Source organism: Pecten maximus, chromosome 17 (genome assembly GCF_902652985.1).
Source record: "Pecten maximus chromosome 17, xPecMax1.1, whole genome shotgun sequence".
Classification (NCBI taxonomy): Eukaryota; Metazoa; Mollusca; class Bivalvia; order Pectinida; family Pectinidae; genus Pecten; species Pecten maximus.
Window position 1 is genome coordinate 4,528,317 of NC_047031.1, and position 16,855 is coordinate 4,545,171.

Here is a 16,855-nt window from a genome sequence, read left to right on the forward strand (position 1 = left end):
GATATGTTCCTTCGAGTGTGCGTCAAAATCGAAGACGTCATCATTTACTGCGTGGTTACTCAACGTATGACGCTACGGCATTATGAGCATCGTTACATAGCGCGTGCCAGCTGTCTAAACCCTTTGTGTGAGATCGATTGATCTTTTCCATTGCAACCGCGGGATAACCTTGTGAAGTATGTGAGAAATTGTTCATATTACTGCAATTGAGAAGCAACATTTATGAATAGCATCTTTGTCGGAGAACGCTAGTGGCATGATGTTAGAGAACCCTGGGGTTAACCGGAAAAAATCACATGGTAGGACAGATGACGTCATATATGATGCATGTAAATATGTTCAAATTATTGTTTTGGGTAGCTTGATTGTTTATAAGGTTTTACGTTATTGAAAGTTTGTTGTCTTCCTGGCACATCGCAATTGATAAAATTGAAATTGTTTTGTAATAACAAATTTGACTATATGATTAAAAGTTACAAAAGTAAATAAATACAATATATATATAAGTCGTTTTATATAAATGTACATAAACATGCAGAAGTGTTCCTTACTAACGAAGATACATATTAAGAAAAAGACAACACATCATTGGTACTTTGGTAGCCTTTCCAATTGTTTGTGTGACTAGACAACAAATCATTGGTACTTTGGTAGCCTTTCCTATTGTGTGTGTGACTATTAGATGTACGTCATTATAAAAAGACAACACATCATTGGTACTTTGGTAGCCTTTCCTATTGTGTGTTTGACTATTACATGTACGTCATAAGATCATTCATAAGGAATTTATATTGTTCACTAGCGAAAAACTATGTTTTTTTCTGATTTGACCAATTAAACACCGATTACAACCGACAATGCGGAAACTGAATAGCAGACCGGTATATTTCGCTATAAAATGTTGTAAACAGAATACTGCAAACGTGACTATTTTCGCAGAGAGGGGATTAATTTCGAAATTCCGATTTATAAACTATACGCGTTGAGGTAATATCTGAGATCGATATTCCCATTTGTAGTTCGAGATTACGCAAATTGATATTTTAATAATACAAGTGCGGGAAATTTTCGAAAACAAAAGGATTTCTTGTAATAAGCTTACATTTCCCCTATCGCGTAAATTTCCATGATTGAATATCTAACAGTATATTCAGTAAACTACTAATACGGCTAATATTTTGATATTTTTCATTCTTGAAAAATGTGAATATATAAGCCTCAAAAATATATTTGGCATTTCCAAAGACACTGTTAGATCACTGTTACATATTTTCCATTGTGAGATAAAAATAACAAGACGGAAATACAAGTATTTTCAACCCGTGGCAAAAAGTTGTGAATGTATAGGTTACATGAATTGTTCTATTTTTTTCCAAACGAAATTACGTAGGTGACACGTTTGTCTTATGGTGTGATAGATGCATACACACTTCTTCTTATGGATTTACCCACTTATATAAACTGTAAATGGGGAGGAAATGCCAGATCTAATCAATATTTATAGGACGTTGATAAGAACGACTGAATGGAATACGTGGTGATATTGTGATATCGACCGTTTCCACTATCCCATGGATAACTGGACGTTGATTGGAGCGTCTTTTACCGATCAGCTTGTTGAGATAAATTTTAATAGACATAACTTTTATAATATTTTAGTGACGGTCTCAGAATGTAAAGGCGAGCAGAATCTTGTTATCCCATCCTTTTGTTCAAATTGTTTGTCAATAAAATGTGTTGAAATGAAATAAATGAATGGTCATTATCCGTGATTAATTAAGGATATCTAGTCATGTTCTGTCCATAAAATTTCCCTCTTTCTCATAGTCCTCATGTAGATTTATGTATATTGTTTATATTAATTTTATTTTTTATTCGGGTTTGAACTGGATTTTTGTACAGGTCATACTGTCAGATTGTGAGTTTCATGCTTAATATTCAATAAAGCAGTTTCACAATACTGTTTTTGATTCGTTAGTCACATTCCCGTTATAAATTTGAAACGTTTGTTGAACGACCGGTATCTATATTGTCATAGATTATATCTGTTAACAAAACCTTGGTCACGCCTGACTAGTTGTACTATTGAAGCTAAATTATTCGGCAGTCACGCACATGCTATTGTGACAAAGTCAGTTTTCTAATGAGTAAATGTGTTAATTATAACTTATAGCCCCTAGCTATTGACTTATCCCCCCCCCCCCCCCCCCCGGTATGAACAATCAATTTATCAAACTTGCACTCCCATTACTTATCCTTTCTCTGAGCAACCTGTTTGATTTACCGTCTATCTTTGGCCATAGAGGAATACACTAATATTCAAACCAGTAACGTGAATCACTAAATAGGAGATATGTTAATCTAGTTTTTGTTTATGATGTAATGAACGAGACAATGTATCTCTACCCTTCAGTTTGATATTTCATTCGTACATGAATATGTGTTACCGGCAGTTATCTGCAGTTTTTCTAAAGACATAAAACTGACCATACATGTATTGGATATTGGCAACCTGTTTATCTGGATCATGTAAACTTTTACAGTGATATATTTTTATATGCGAACCGATCTCACGTTTATCGGTGACTAATCGTCCCTTTCCTTTTATGTAACTATGTTTTCCTCTGAATAAAGATAATGACCTTTGTTGGTATTCAGAGACCAAACTATTTAAGAAAATCGACAGGGCATGTTAATTCAAGATGTTTACAAGTAACGGTGACTATAGTTCATCACAAAAAAATAAATCGGATGACTAATTCTATAGTGTCAGGCGTGGTTAATGGCCCATGGTTTCAATTAGGGTACCTAGAACAGAAGATATATGTACATGTGTATCCCACTCTCCATCGTGTTTCTATGGTGTAGGCGATACATCTTCTGTAACGTTTATGATTGCAAGTGACCATCATCTATAGAGATCGCATGACAGAGCATGTTTTAATTCCATGGCCTGTATCTGCTGAGGGCTGAGAGTGACCCCCTCTAGTTGTCGTGTTACTGTCTTCCTTTTCCCATATCTGTGGATATGTCTAACCAACGCATCCAGTTCCCCTATGTAATATATAAATATCTGCGTTAGTGTAAATGTTATAATTATACACGTTTATGCGACAATCAGTCGGGTCACTACCTGCCGAACGTTTGATGAACAAAATCGAATTATGTAGAATCAGAGTAACTGCTTTTCAACAAAACATTCAAATTAGAATACCATTTGGTTTTAAATGAAAAAAAAATTAATACGAAAACAATGTATCATACTTTTATATTACCGCTTCAAAATCACATTGTTAAAGACATACAATTGTATATCACATTAGATAAACCCTTTATCGTTATAAAAATGCTAAAATTGGCAGTTTGCCCTGTTGGCCGGTGTGCTTTCTGATCTTTGAATGTTAATAACAAAAGGAAAACTAAACGTAGACGTCTGGACTAGTTTAGGTGTTCTTTTTTTTATGTATTTTCTCGAATATGACAGAAAATCAGTACATGATACGAGTGAAAGATATTATATTTAGCGGGAGATCATTCATTTATCAATTCATTTCATTTTCAAATACAAAAAAAAAAATGCCTAGACAAACGAGAACAAAAGAAACGCTGAAAGGTGCAGAGCAAAAACAGGAATGTGTTTTTCTTTTTGAAATAATTAAGTTCAGCAAATCATTTCTGAAAAGGAATATTGATGAACATTGTGCAAGACCAGCTCCAACTACTTCATAGCGAATTGAAATTCCCAGAACATATAGAATATATAATAATTATGGTCTACATTTTACTCTGGTGAACACGTTTAATATCGATAAAAACACTACATATCGTGAAATGTTGCTTAATTGTAGAGTCATCATGAATATCTGCAATGAAACTGACATGATAAAAAAAAATAAAAATAAAATGTCTATCATACGTTAATATTGCGCCTGTTGTTCACAGCCTACAGAATAATTTGTCCTGCTGGTGTCCGAATGGTATCTATCATCCCTGAATAATTTTAGATAAAACAATTACTGCAGTTCTAAGAACTGCGGCTGTTTTCAACCGCATTCAAAATGAATTGTCATGCCGGTGTCCAGTTCGTGTCTATTATCCATGCATTACTCAAAATAAAATACCCATCAGGTATGGCGTATGATTTTTACTAGGTACTTCACTCGCATGATGCTACAAAATATGTTCCTGAACTTTCTTCTGATCTTTTTCATTGCACACTATCCCTGCTCTACACCATGAAATATGAAAAAATACATTGACAATGCTCAATCAATTGATAAAATATAATGAGCCAATCAAACAATACCACTTGTTGATGAATAGCATTAGAAAAACAAAAGGAAAAAGGATAAACAAAATACAATACAAATAATTCATTTACCGAAAATGTATTCATGTAAAACCTGTAAGACAAAATGTGACAGATAATATAAAATATCACTTTGTCTTGCACCGGAAAAATAAAAGCTACACGACAAAAATGAATATAATAAATATAAATACTATGTTTTCATCTCTTATTACATTGTTGAATTGATACTAATCATTTCTTATTCTGTATATGCTTACGACCAAAAGAAAAATAAATTCTTGGGATTGTTCAAATATGTCAGCAGATAGCTTCGTTCACGCGCAATCGTCTCTTAATATCTTCATGCTTCCGATTTCATCCCACAATAGTTGAATGAGCTCTGGAGTCAAATTATGGGTCACTCGAGAACACCGCGCAAAGAAATCTTGATTTCCCTTACTCTTGTCCATCAAATGAACAAAATATTTTACATCCTTTACACGTAAACCTAATTTTGAGATAACTATACCGAGATAAACGTCCTCAAACTTGAACATACGAACTGTCAGCATCTGACGATACACTTTTCTTACGGTTTTTACGGTCATCATATATCCTGGACCTCCGAAGTATGGTGGATACATTTTGAATGGATATTCCTCATATGAAACACCATACTTTGTTGTATCTCTAGATGGATATACATTTAACACACAATGGCCAAGAATGACGTCATCGGGTAGATAATTTCCATCTGTTTGGATTTCCTTCAGAAACTCAAGGTCAAAAAACACATCGTCGTCGGTTTTGAAAAAATAGTCTGCTTTGTGACAGAAAAGAGCCATCCATTTAAACGCTTCTACTGTTTTCTCCGTTAGGTGAAAGTAGCTTTCAACGATATCCGCCTGTATTATATCTCCGTTTAAACTTATTTCGTTATCAATAATAACTTTTTTGTCTGTACCAAGCAAAAAGTACAGACTGAAATTATATTTAAATTGCATATCAAGGCTTCCCCATGTGCGTCGTATCGTTTCGCGTTGTAAGAAATTGGACGCTCTGCTAATCACAGTAATTACAGTATTTTTAGGAGACTGCCGAATGCAATCAAGTGTAGGTTGAATCAAAAGAGGTTTAGAAATGTCAACATCGGTGTTCGTGAATTGATAAAGGTCAGTTTGGAGGTCTGCGCGTAAGATACCCCAAACACACCAGATTGCCAACATCGCCGGGATAACTAATAATCCTTTGCGTACGACCCTCTTGGTCTTTGTACTGCTTACATGAATCTGAAGAAAATGAAAATATGTGTCACTCATTTCAAGTGTACCAGCAATACATATCCATAAATCCGACATAAGCTCCAAAACTCGACACTGGGAAAATACTGTGAAAATCAATAACAAGTCACCTCTCTGATTAATATATGAAGTATTTTTCTTAAGATCTGAAGAATATTCGCATTGAGATGCACCAATTTAATATCAACGTGAATTAGAAAGATTTATCGTTGCGATTGCCAACAACGTTTGAGATTTTTCGAAATTGTTCCTTCCATTGTCTGGACTATGTATTTTGTGTCACATTTTGACATCATGGCAACCAAATCCGACTTGGATTTAATTCGTGACATTACGATACTTTCTGAAATGTATTTCGATTATCCAGCCAAATGTTATGTGAAGTACGTTTAATGTTAGAATGGATCAGGAATACAGATGAGCGATTAACAAGAACAAAAGGCAAACAATAGTAACCTTTTACATTTTTAGCAGATCTCAGTTGTTTACAAACAAATGCTCAAACCTATATACCTGAAGGAACCTCCTGTTTTCATTCTGTATCTGATAAAGAAGTATTATTGAAGGTATGACAACACCGAAAATGACATTATTGTATGATTAAGAATGTGTTGCTATTCATCAATAACGATTTCAAACTTAAACTTAGTTTTATTGGTTATTGAATATAATTCTTAGTTTGTATTTAAAAGTATTTTCTAAGGTGATAAAAAGAAATGATGGCATGATGAAACGATGAGGCAGTTGCACCTTCGCAAAAAAGTTTAGAGAGATTACAGCTCGCGTCATTACGCAAAGTTTTGATTAACGTAAGTCATAACGTTGTTGCTGCTGCTGCTGCTTTTGTTAACAACAATCTCGATTGTAATATTTTGAGCGTGATTTTTAATATTTTTGACAAAGGTTTACATGGCGGGAGTCGCGACTGACGCTTATGATTCAGGATCATCTGGACGTTTGTTTCGTGTAATTTTGAGCTATATAAATTGCGTATCACTATACCCCATACGTGTTGCACAAAGGTAGAAACCATGTATACATGGTATTAGGTTCAAACTTGTATGGAATCAGAAGAGAATGATGGCTACCGAACGAAAGCATAATTATGATTTTGATTTCAAGGCGACAAAATATTAACACAGTGGGCTAAATATATGTTTTTCTTTTAATTTTCACGAGTAAATGTGTTTAGTTTTACCGAATATGCTGTTAGATATTCTGTTTATTACATTTTGATAGAAAAATATATGGATTATTTTTAAAAGTTTCCCTAGTAAGCAGTGTTTTTTTTTTTTTTTTTTTTTGTCAAATCAGAAAAAAAGTGATATTTTGCACTATCGAAAATATCAGAAAAAAGTAATAGTCTTTATAGAATGAATAATTTTATATATTTCCCTGGTTTAAGTGTAATAAAGATAAGTATTATTCTCCGTTGTGATAGCAGGATATGCAGATCATGCTGTGTTACAAAACGTTATATACATAGTTTATGACGACTCTCAAGAAGATTAAGCATTACTTAGTTATGTTCTTGATTAATTGAATATATAAGACATTACATCCCTGTCGCTATGTATTTGATATGAATAAATTCGACATTTTACTTTTTGGCATTGTTATGACTTTATTTTTTTCATTCCCTGTTTCATTTGTCGACATCAACATCTTCTTATGATATCAACTTTACAGATTTATTAACGAGCAGTTAAAGCGCAGTTGGCGATGTAGTATTCTTAGTGTTAACATAAAAAAAAGGCAAAACCAAGCAAAAACAAAAACAAAACAAAACAAAAAAACAAAAACAAATACAAGCAAAAACAAAAACACAAAAACAAAAAGCCAAATCCAAGCATAAAAACGAAAATAAAACAACGACAAAAAAAAAAAAAAAAAAAACAAACAAAAAAAACAAAAAAAACCCCAAACAAAACGAAACAGAAACAGCATGACAAAAACTAATTAATTGATTAAAGATCAACAGTTTAGATATGAATTCACATTTGGTAAAAAGAAGCATACTTGCATTCATTAAACCCATAATAGCAGCCAATATAGTCATCACACCTTCATGGAACAGGTGTAATTATTCAACAACACTATCAGACATCAGTGAAAGATAGAGGTACATCTGATCAAATTATATATGTAAGGACAGACACGAACGGCTGAGTAAGGCGTGGCTGTATGTTTGATTGACGTACCTCCGCTGCCCTGAACTTTGCTGTGGTAAATATCGTCAAAACCACCAGCAGTGTATCTTGGTAAAAGGTATGGGGATTAAACATAAAAATCTGTAATTATCTCACATTAAACATCCTTATTAGACAATAAAGCAAGACCTTTCTTGTGACAGTATGCAGAGCCGATACCTATTCACAATGTCATTGTTTTTATATCAAGACACTATTTTGAGGACAAGGTAACTATAAAAATGTACTCTTTGAAATAAAATAAGGATGAATGATACCAATATGTGCTTTAATATTTCAATATATGTTTATGCACGCCTTCTTATATCGTGAGTTTGTTTTACCGTCTACAGAATGCTGAAACAAAGAGCATGCCTCTGTCATTCAATTGAGGAAGGCAATTGTTACTTGTCGTCATTTTAAAGATTACTAATTGATCAAAGTAAACATTTTAGTTTCCAAAACCCATATTTTCCAAAGCATAGAATATATATTAGCATTAATACCGAGCCCTTAACATGTTAATATATATGATATATTAAATGCTTCTATAAGTGTGCCTGTTTCACAACTGATATGGCACGTGATAAAATTTTTAGCAGTGTGTTATTGTTTTTATTTACACAACGAGGTGTGAACCGATCAGTCATTATGACCCCCAACATATCTGATTAGCTAACCTCTGGCCTTTGATAATTGACTATTTGTAAAACTCTCACTTATTATTATTTATTTATTTTGTCGTCTGTCTTCAAAAGTCAACATGGACACGTTTTGCGGATTTGCCGGTTGTCAGCATTAGCATAACTTGGTCAGAGGGGTGTGGGTGTCCTCAAGGAAATGGGGTTTAATTGATACGAAATATAAATGATGATTGTAAAATAGACGACGCACGGAAGCAAGATATTGCATCGATTACATGGTTAAATTACTGTCTCTTATCCTAGTCATTTGAATGAAACGGTCGCGGCATCGTAGGCCTAAGACTAGATCTTCCCTTTTCCTGGTACAGTAGTAAATATATAGTTCAGTTTTATTCGTTACGGACATTGCACCACCAAAAAAAAATCAACGAATAAACACCTTCTTATCATTCCACTTATCTGTATCACGAAGATACATCAAAAACCCAAAAATGTAAAAAATCATTTTGTAACATGTGTCACGTGTCAGTAAACTGATGAGATTTCGTGTAAACATACTGACAAACGTGAATTTATACATATGCCATTGCTCAGCACTCCTGCTCGGTTTCAAAAACATTTGTTGAAATTTACGGTGTCTTGAATGAATAAATCGATGAATGAACATCTACCACCACAATAACAAGTAATAACATACCTACGAAATCCAGGAAAGGACCCATACATAAATATGACAACGATAATTCTAATATGCAGCGGTGAGGTTCGAATTCGTAATGACGGTATCGTATTCGAATATATTTGATCAGAGTCATTCAAACAAGTTATCCATTAATAAATCACACAGACACAAGTAATATAATGCATGTAATTACCCTGTGTTATTCCACTCTCAAGCTGGTGTGCTTACTAATCGATATATATATATATATCTATATATTCCACTAGTTAAATACTTCCGGTAATTTGATTGGTCAAGTATTCGAACTTTTACCCGAGTTGCAAATGGTATTGACGTCATCAATAATCGAATGACGTCATATCACCGGGTCCCGGCCGTCAGCTGTACACCTTATTTGCATCAGCGATATAAGTCTTGGCCACTTTCCCCTTGATTCAAGCCGATATCATTTTTGAAGAAACAGATCACAGCTCGGGTCTTCTGTAACCTTTAAAAAATTACTCGTGTGAAATAAATTATTATAAAAAAAACTCGTTATGTAATATTTATATATTGATTAGCAGTGTATGCTACCTTTCTCATAAAAACATAAGTTTGCTAAAGTCTGGCTAAACACACTACAAACCGTAGTTTTACCTTGGAAAGACGTTAATATATATATATTGTATTTTCTCTTATGCATGACTAAAGGGTGTATGTTACTTTCCTCGTATGTCAGTTCCTTTTTATAATTGACATTATGAATATTAACTTAACAATATCATTAAGAAAATAAATCACCCAATGGCGAAGGAAAATGTTTAAATACGCCATTTAGCTTTAATGAGGCTTAAACAGTTAACCTACTTTGGTACAGGGTTTTCTTTCTCGTTTTAATCATCGATCATGCTCTACGAATATTTTTTTTTTTGTATATCTGCCGTTCAATCAGCGATTGAATGATCGCTTTTCATGCTTTTAAAGTTTTATTTCATGGGGGCTTGAATAAAGATAAACTAGAAATTTTAAATGATAATAAGTAGTTTATGTTCCTTAATGTATTTCGTATACATCCTTACAATGGAAAGAAACAAATAAAATATTTCAAAAGATATGTCGTTCAAACTTCATGCAACGATCTACAGAATTATCAAGACTAGATTCGATTATTTGAAGTAAACATTTTCTATTTTTTGACATCATTCACCTAAAACGAGATTTATCTATACTTTGCAATGTCTGTACTGTGATCCGAAACAGAACGATCTTTATACAAACAAACCCACAGTATATCGTAAATACACAGTAGTTTAATCGCAAGTTGTGCATATTTACCCATTTCCTATAAATAGAAGACAAGAAAAGTCACTTCAGTGTATATGCTATCTAACGAGTTCTGTTAACACAATGTGTTATACTTAGGTGTATTGAAATATTATATCAATACAAAATACGCCCAATTAAGGTTGTTGTCTGTTTTACGGCCGTGAACATATACATCAGAAAAAAATATTGAAATATTATATTTATTACACCAAAATATGTCGATGAATAGGAAATAACACAAGGTTTAATTGAGATCGAATCATAACTGTTATATATGTTTTTATATAGCTTTCTATCCCCTTCATTAATCACCCATAAGGACTAAGTATTACTCCAGGTGAGTGTGTTATCAATACATCCCACGGACCCCGCCTATCCCCCGACTCAGGCCAATTAAGTGTATAATATATATAGGTTGGTTTATTGCATGATGATGATATATGATACATGATGATGATGATGATGATGATGATGATGTTGATGATGATGATGATGATGATGATATCTGATGCATGATGATATATGCTGATAATGATGCGTGATGATGATATATGATGTATGATGATGATGATATATGATGCATGATGATGATGATATATGCTGATAATGATGCGTGATGATGATATATGATGTATGATGATGATGATATATTATGTATGATGATGATGATATATGATGCATGATGATGATGATATATGCTGATAATGATGCATGATGATGATATATTATGTATGATGATGGTGATATATGCTGATAATGATGCGTGATGATGATATATGATGTATGATGATGATGATGATATATGATGCATGATGATGATGATATATGCTGATAATGATGCGTGATGATGATGATGTATGATGATGATGATATATGAGGCATGATGATGATGATATATGCTGATAATGATGCGTGATGATGAAGATATATGATGCATGATGATGATGATGATATATGCTGATAATGATGCGTGATGATGATGATATATGATACATGATGAAGATGATGATATATGATGCATGATGATGATGATGATGATGATGATGATGATGATGATGGTGATGATGATATATGCTGATGACGATGATATGTGATGCACGATGATGATGATGATATATGCTGATAATGATGCATGATGATGATGTTATAGGATACATGATGATGATATATGATGATGATGATGATGATGATGATGATGATGTATGATTCATGTTGATAAAATAAAGGAATTATAAAACAAATGTAGGTTGGTTTTAAAATGTTCCGTAATCCTTTATTTAGTGAATGCAAGAAGATGCATTTAATTCAACAATAAGTATTCTCATTGCAAAATCAAAATTAATATAAATTTACTTACTTAAATAACTTATATACGACGAGCTCAAATTTCACACGATACGTTAATAGCCCTTTAAAATATTCTGTATGATTAAAGCATAGCGATGTACGTTACCTTAGTGTTTCCCCAGGTGTTTTTTATAATTTATCATCTAGTACCTTTGCCGTTATATCATCCAGGGGTGGAAGCTGAGGAGGAAGGGGGTCGACATGCTTACTGTGACTGTTAAGAGTCTAATGGCGACCATTACAGTTGTGCCCCAGATAGTCAAGGAGGGAAAATGTGGCGTTCCATAAAAATTAAAATCAATGCATTGGTTCTTTTATCTATCTTTGACAACATGGTACATTATATTGAACGAATGTATTATCATTATAAACATTAAATATATCGTCAAATAAACGTCAACTTCATGTACAAGAAATTAAAATTAAATCCATACCGTGTAATATGTATATGATTAGTTTATGGAATTACATTCTATTCACACCTTTTCGGATGTAGATATTTAATTTCAGAGATTTTTTAGCGACGCTTGAATCAGAAATACGAGGAAGGAAAGTTCCATTTTCATCTCATAAAAAAATGCAAGCTCAAAAGGAAAACATTTATCATTTATTGAATCTTTAGCAGAGCTTGAAAATAATGTTGGTGTTGACCTTGAAAAACTACAAGAGAAAAAATCAACAGTCAGAGATAATCAGATAATTCAAAGTTAAGGTAGAACGTTTAAGGTCAAAAGCAAATTAGACTGAAGACCGTAAAACCTTACTAACTGTCTACAACTTGATAGTAAACACCTCACTTTAAAAAAAAATACATCGGTGATAGAAAACTTTTAGATACAACTGGATATTCTTAGTAACATAAAATTATCTAATGTTCGACTGTCCCTACCGGGACCAGGAGATATTTCATATACGGAACAAAGGAAAATGTAGTGACATATACCAATTATTGATATAGTTAGGGAGAGTTACCAATAGCGCAAAAATAGATACTTCTTCTATTTTTCCGATAAAGGGAATAGGCCAAGGTAATCCCTAAGCATTTGGGATCGCTCTACATTTTAAATATTGTTGATAGAATTGCATATTGTTAAAAGGAACATTGAAGAATTAAATCAGTTTTTGGATACAAATCAATAAACAAGTCCTGATTCATTTTCAGGTACTGTAAAAGTGGAAATATTCGCGGTGTGGAAATTTTCGCTTATTTCGCTATCAGTAAATCTCCGCGAAAATTTCCACACGCGAATATATTAACACATACATATACTAAATATAAAAGATACAAGTTAGCGCAAAAAAATCTTGACGGCGCGAAAATATCCACACCGCGAACACTTTGGAAGCTGGCTAAGCGAAAATTTCCACTTTTACAGTATATTTATCTTAACCTCGAGGCTAGTATATTTCTAATGCCTATTCAGAGTTACATCAAATTTCAGGTATGCTAATGACTCTTGATTTTGAAAATGCGTTAGATTATCTTGGTATCGATTACATATAGATACATTATCATAATTGTTATGTATTTAATTTATTCAGAATCGTAGAATCAGAATTCGCTATCTGGTATTAATCAAGATGGCAATTACACATTATTCTTTGGTTATAAAACGGCTGCTTTCAACTGGACCCAATACAACTACTTATACTATCTTGTTTTTGTGTTATTATATTATTGTTCCTGATTTCCAAGTTCCGGATTTTTTTTCTTATCCTTGCTGTACTTTAGTTCGGCTGTCTACATTAGCTATTAAGTTAAGAAACAAGGTACACATGCTATAAAGGTAAGCAGTTGTCCTATACTAATTAAACAATATGCTGATGATTCCGTTTTCATCGGGACTGAAGAAAAAATTCGTGAAAAAAGAATTAATGAATCGTTAGATGAACTTAATCAAGTTCCAAAAATTCCCTGACTCAATACCAATGTAGATCCCAAGCTAAATGGATAAGTTACAAAAATATAGTGATGACATCTACTGTATTTCCCAGGTAAAAATGCAGTGGTGAAATAATACAAACTTACATCCCGGTCATATTTATTTTCACCAAGACCAGTAATATTATTACGTCCATATTCAAAACAAAAATCAAAACTATATAATTTCTTATGGAGTACATAGAGGGGGTTTTAAATGATTTTTATAAAGTCCTTTATTGAAGCTTTGACACTTACTAGGATTCACATGCTTTGTATATCGGTGGGTAAATAGAAAAAAAAAGTATTTACTATGTATGCTAATAGAATTATTTCAATCAACTTTTGGCATTAATATATGTAGAGGTTCCCCAACGAGTGGAGATTGATTATCATTTCCATCCAACTCGAGTTAGTTAATTTTCTAATTTTGAAAAGACACTCGCTTTAACTAACTCGAGTTGGATAAAGAGATGATAAACAATCATCACGAGTAGGGGAACTTGTTTATCCCATAACTTCTTTCATTACAAATGTAAGCCAGTCATGTTCAAATTCTCCCAACATAGCAACTAAATTCCGTGAACCAAATCACTACCCGACAAAATATAGGTCGTTATGAACAAAAGTTTATCATCCATTTTAGATGCACGACTCATATCGTCTGTACTACATTTGTAAATGATATCATTTTACAAACGAAATATTAGTCTGGACGTCCTTGTGTCTGTGTAATTTATTAATAGGTAACTCCGCTTAAAATATTCGAAGACGACACCGTCATCGCCAAGTCGAAAGTCACCGCTAAATATTAGACTAATCATTGTCAGATTCAATTGTTGGTCCTTTCCTGGATTTCGTAGGTACTGGTTACTGGTTAATGTTATGTTAAATGTCCATTATGAGATTTATTCATTCAAGACATCGTGCATTTCAACAAATATTTCAAAAACCGAGCTGGAGTGTTGAGCAATATAGGCCTATGTAGTTTATGTTTGTCAGTGTGTTGATACGAAATCTCGTCAGTTTACTGACATGAGACAAATGTTCCAAGATGATTTTTACATTTCTGTGTTTGGGATAAATATATTCGTAATTAAGGTAAGTGGAATGATAAGAAAGTGCTTATTCGTTGGTTGTTTTTTTCTGCTGGTACAACCGTGACGAATGACACCCAACTAAAAGGGGAGCTGTCTAACAGTTAACGTAATATTCTGCGACCGTTTCATTCAAATGACTACGATTCGATACAGCGGTTTAACCATTTCTTATTACATTTGTTCATTGTCTTGATAATTAATTTATCGCTATCGGGGTCCAGTGCAATCTATAACTAGAATCAGGTTGGGGGGGTCAGTTTTGGTTCGTTAGGCCTATAATCGATGAAATATCTCGCCTCCGTGTGTCGTCTTTTTTATCATCATCAAATTATATTTCGTACGAATCAAACCCCAGATTTATCGACATATCCATGAGGACACCCCTCTAACCCAGTAATGCTAATGTTGAGCACCGACAAATCCACAAAACGCGCCCATGAAAACAGACGACAATAAAAATGAGAGTAATAAAAAGTCCGTGGTAAAAGGCTAGAGGTTAGCCAGTCCGACTTGTTGTAGGTCACAAATGACCAATCGGAGGCTTAGAAAGTGGTTACACACTGAGGTGTGCAAAACAAAAAGTGTAGTTATTGGATAAATATATATCTTGTAGACAGCAGAACCTGTTTTAGGAAGATGTATCCCAGGTACAGACAAATTTATCTATTTTAGAAAGTGGTTAAATTAAGGGATATTAAGGATCCCAGTGTATATTTTGAGTTTTCCGGACTATCTGCGTCTTCAGGTCCACTGTATATATATCACCTTTTGTATGTTACGTAAAGTTCTAAATTGCCATAGTTACAGTATATAATTAGTCATGATAGTTTGTATAAGAAAATGCAAATTATAATGTAAACAGATTTAATCAACTAATTTGAAATAGTAATCGCACTACGTATATACTGCATTCATATTCCACTTCATTTGATTCACATTTTTTTTAGTTTACTGATTTATCAAAAGAAAAATTACTTGACATTTTGTTTGGATGTCTGTGATAGAAAAACATATGACAATGCCAATGTAAGCATGGACAGCCTTCCAATGCAACTCGCATCCATAGGTGTAAAACAATATACTGCACTCAATGTAGATACCTGTATATAAAAAAGGCAAATAGTTTTCTTTGTTTAAATAAGGTTTGAGCGATGAATATGAAATATTTAGAGTTACAAATTAGGTTCAATTAAAGTTACAGAAAATAACCATATTAAGAAGAAATTGCCTTCATTTTTGAAATATTGTAGATAGCTATATAATGCAAAAGACACGACACAGTTTGACATGGAAGACAACATGTACATCATTTTTGTAATCAACATTTAGCGATTTATGACATTCTGGTTGAGGGGAAGTAACTCGAACACTCCTATCCTTGAAATTACTTTGGAATGATGAACGCCGACCAGCTAAGGGTCACTTATTTTAGTGACATACTTCAGACATACTCACTCGCAGAGAGTATAAATAATATCTACTATATACAATTGAGAAGTGACGTTTGTTCATTTATATCAGTAGTGTCGGTGTTCCGTGGATTACTGTATTCCGGGCATATATAGGTTCGTTTGATTTGGTGACTGCTTCGGAAATCAGATGAAATTAATGAAACAATTGTCGAATACCGGTAACACATGCATTGTATAGATTTGTGATCATCTCATCCAAGTCCTTCTTTATTAGACTAATGATCCGAATCGAATTCCCGTTGAAGTTATGTAATGGCTATATTGTTACAAAAAAAATGTGTAAGTGCCAAATGGTCACGCAAGGATTTTAGAAGAATTTCCCGATTTGTGTACATTAAGGGGGTCGTGCATCAAAAGCGGTTATGTGACGTTGTCCTTATCGTCCGTCGGGTTTTCTTAAAGAGATAGTATTGATAAACTCAGCCTAGCGGAGAAGAATGATACTAAGATAGGTAAACAAGTTAAAACACCAAATGTCATATGAAAGAGGGACAACATCTATAGAAGTCTCAAATGATTTTATTTGTTTTATTTGACAAAAATTCCATCTATCTGATAGATCCACAGTAGTGTGTGCTGTAAATCTGCATCTGATAGTTGGCG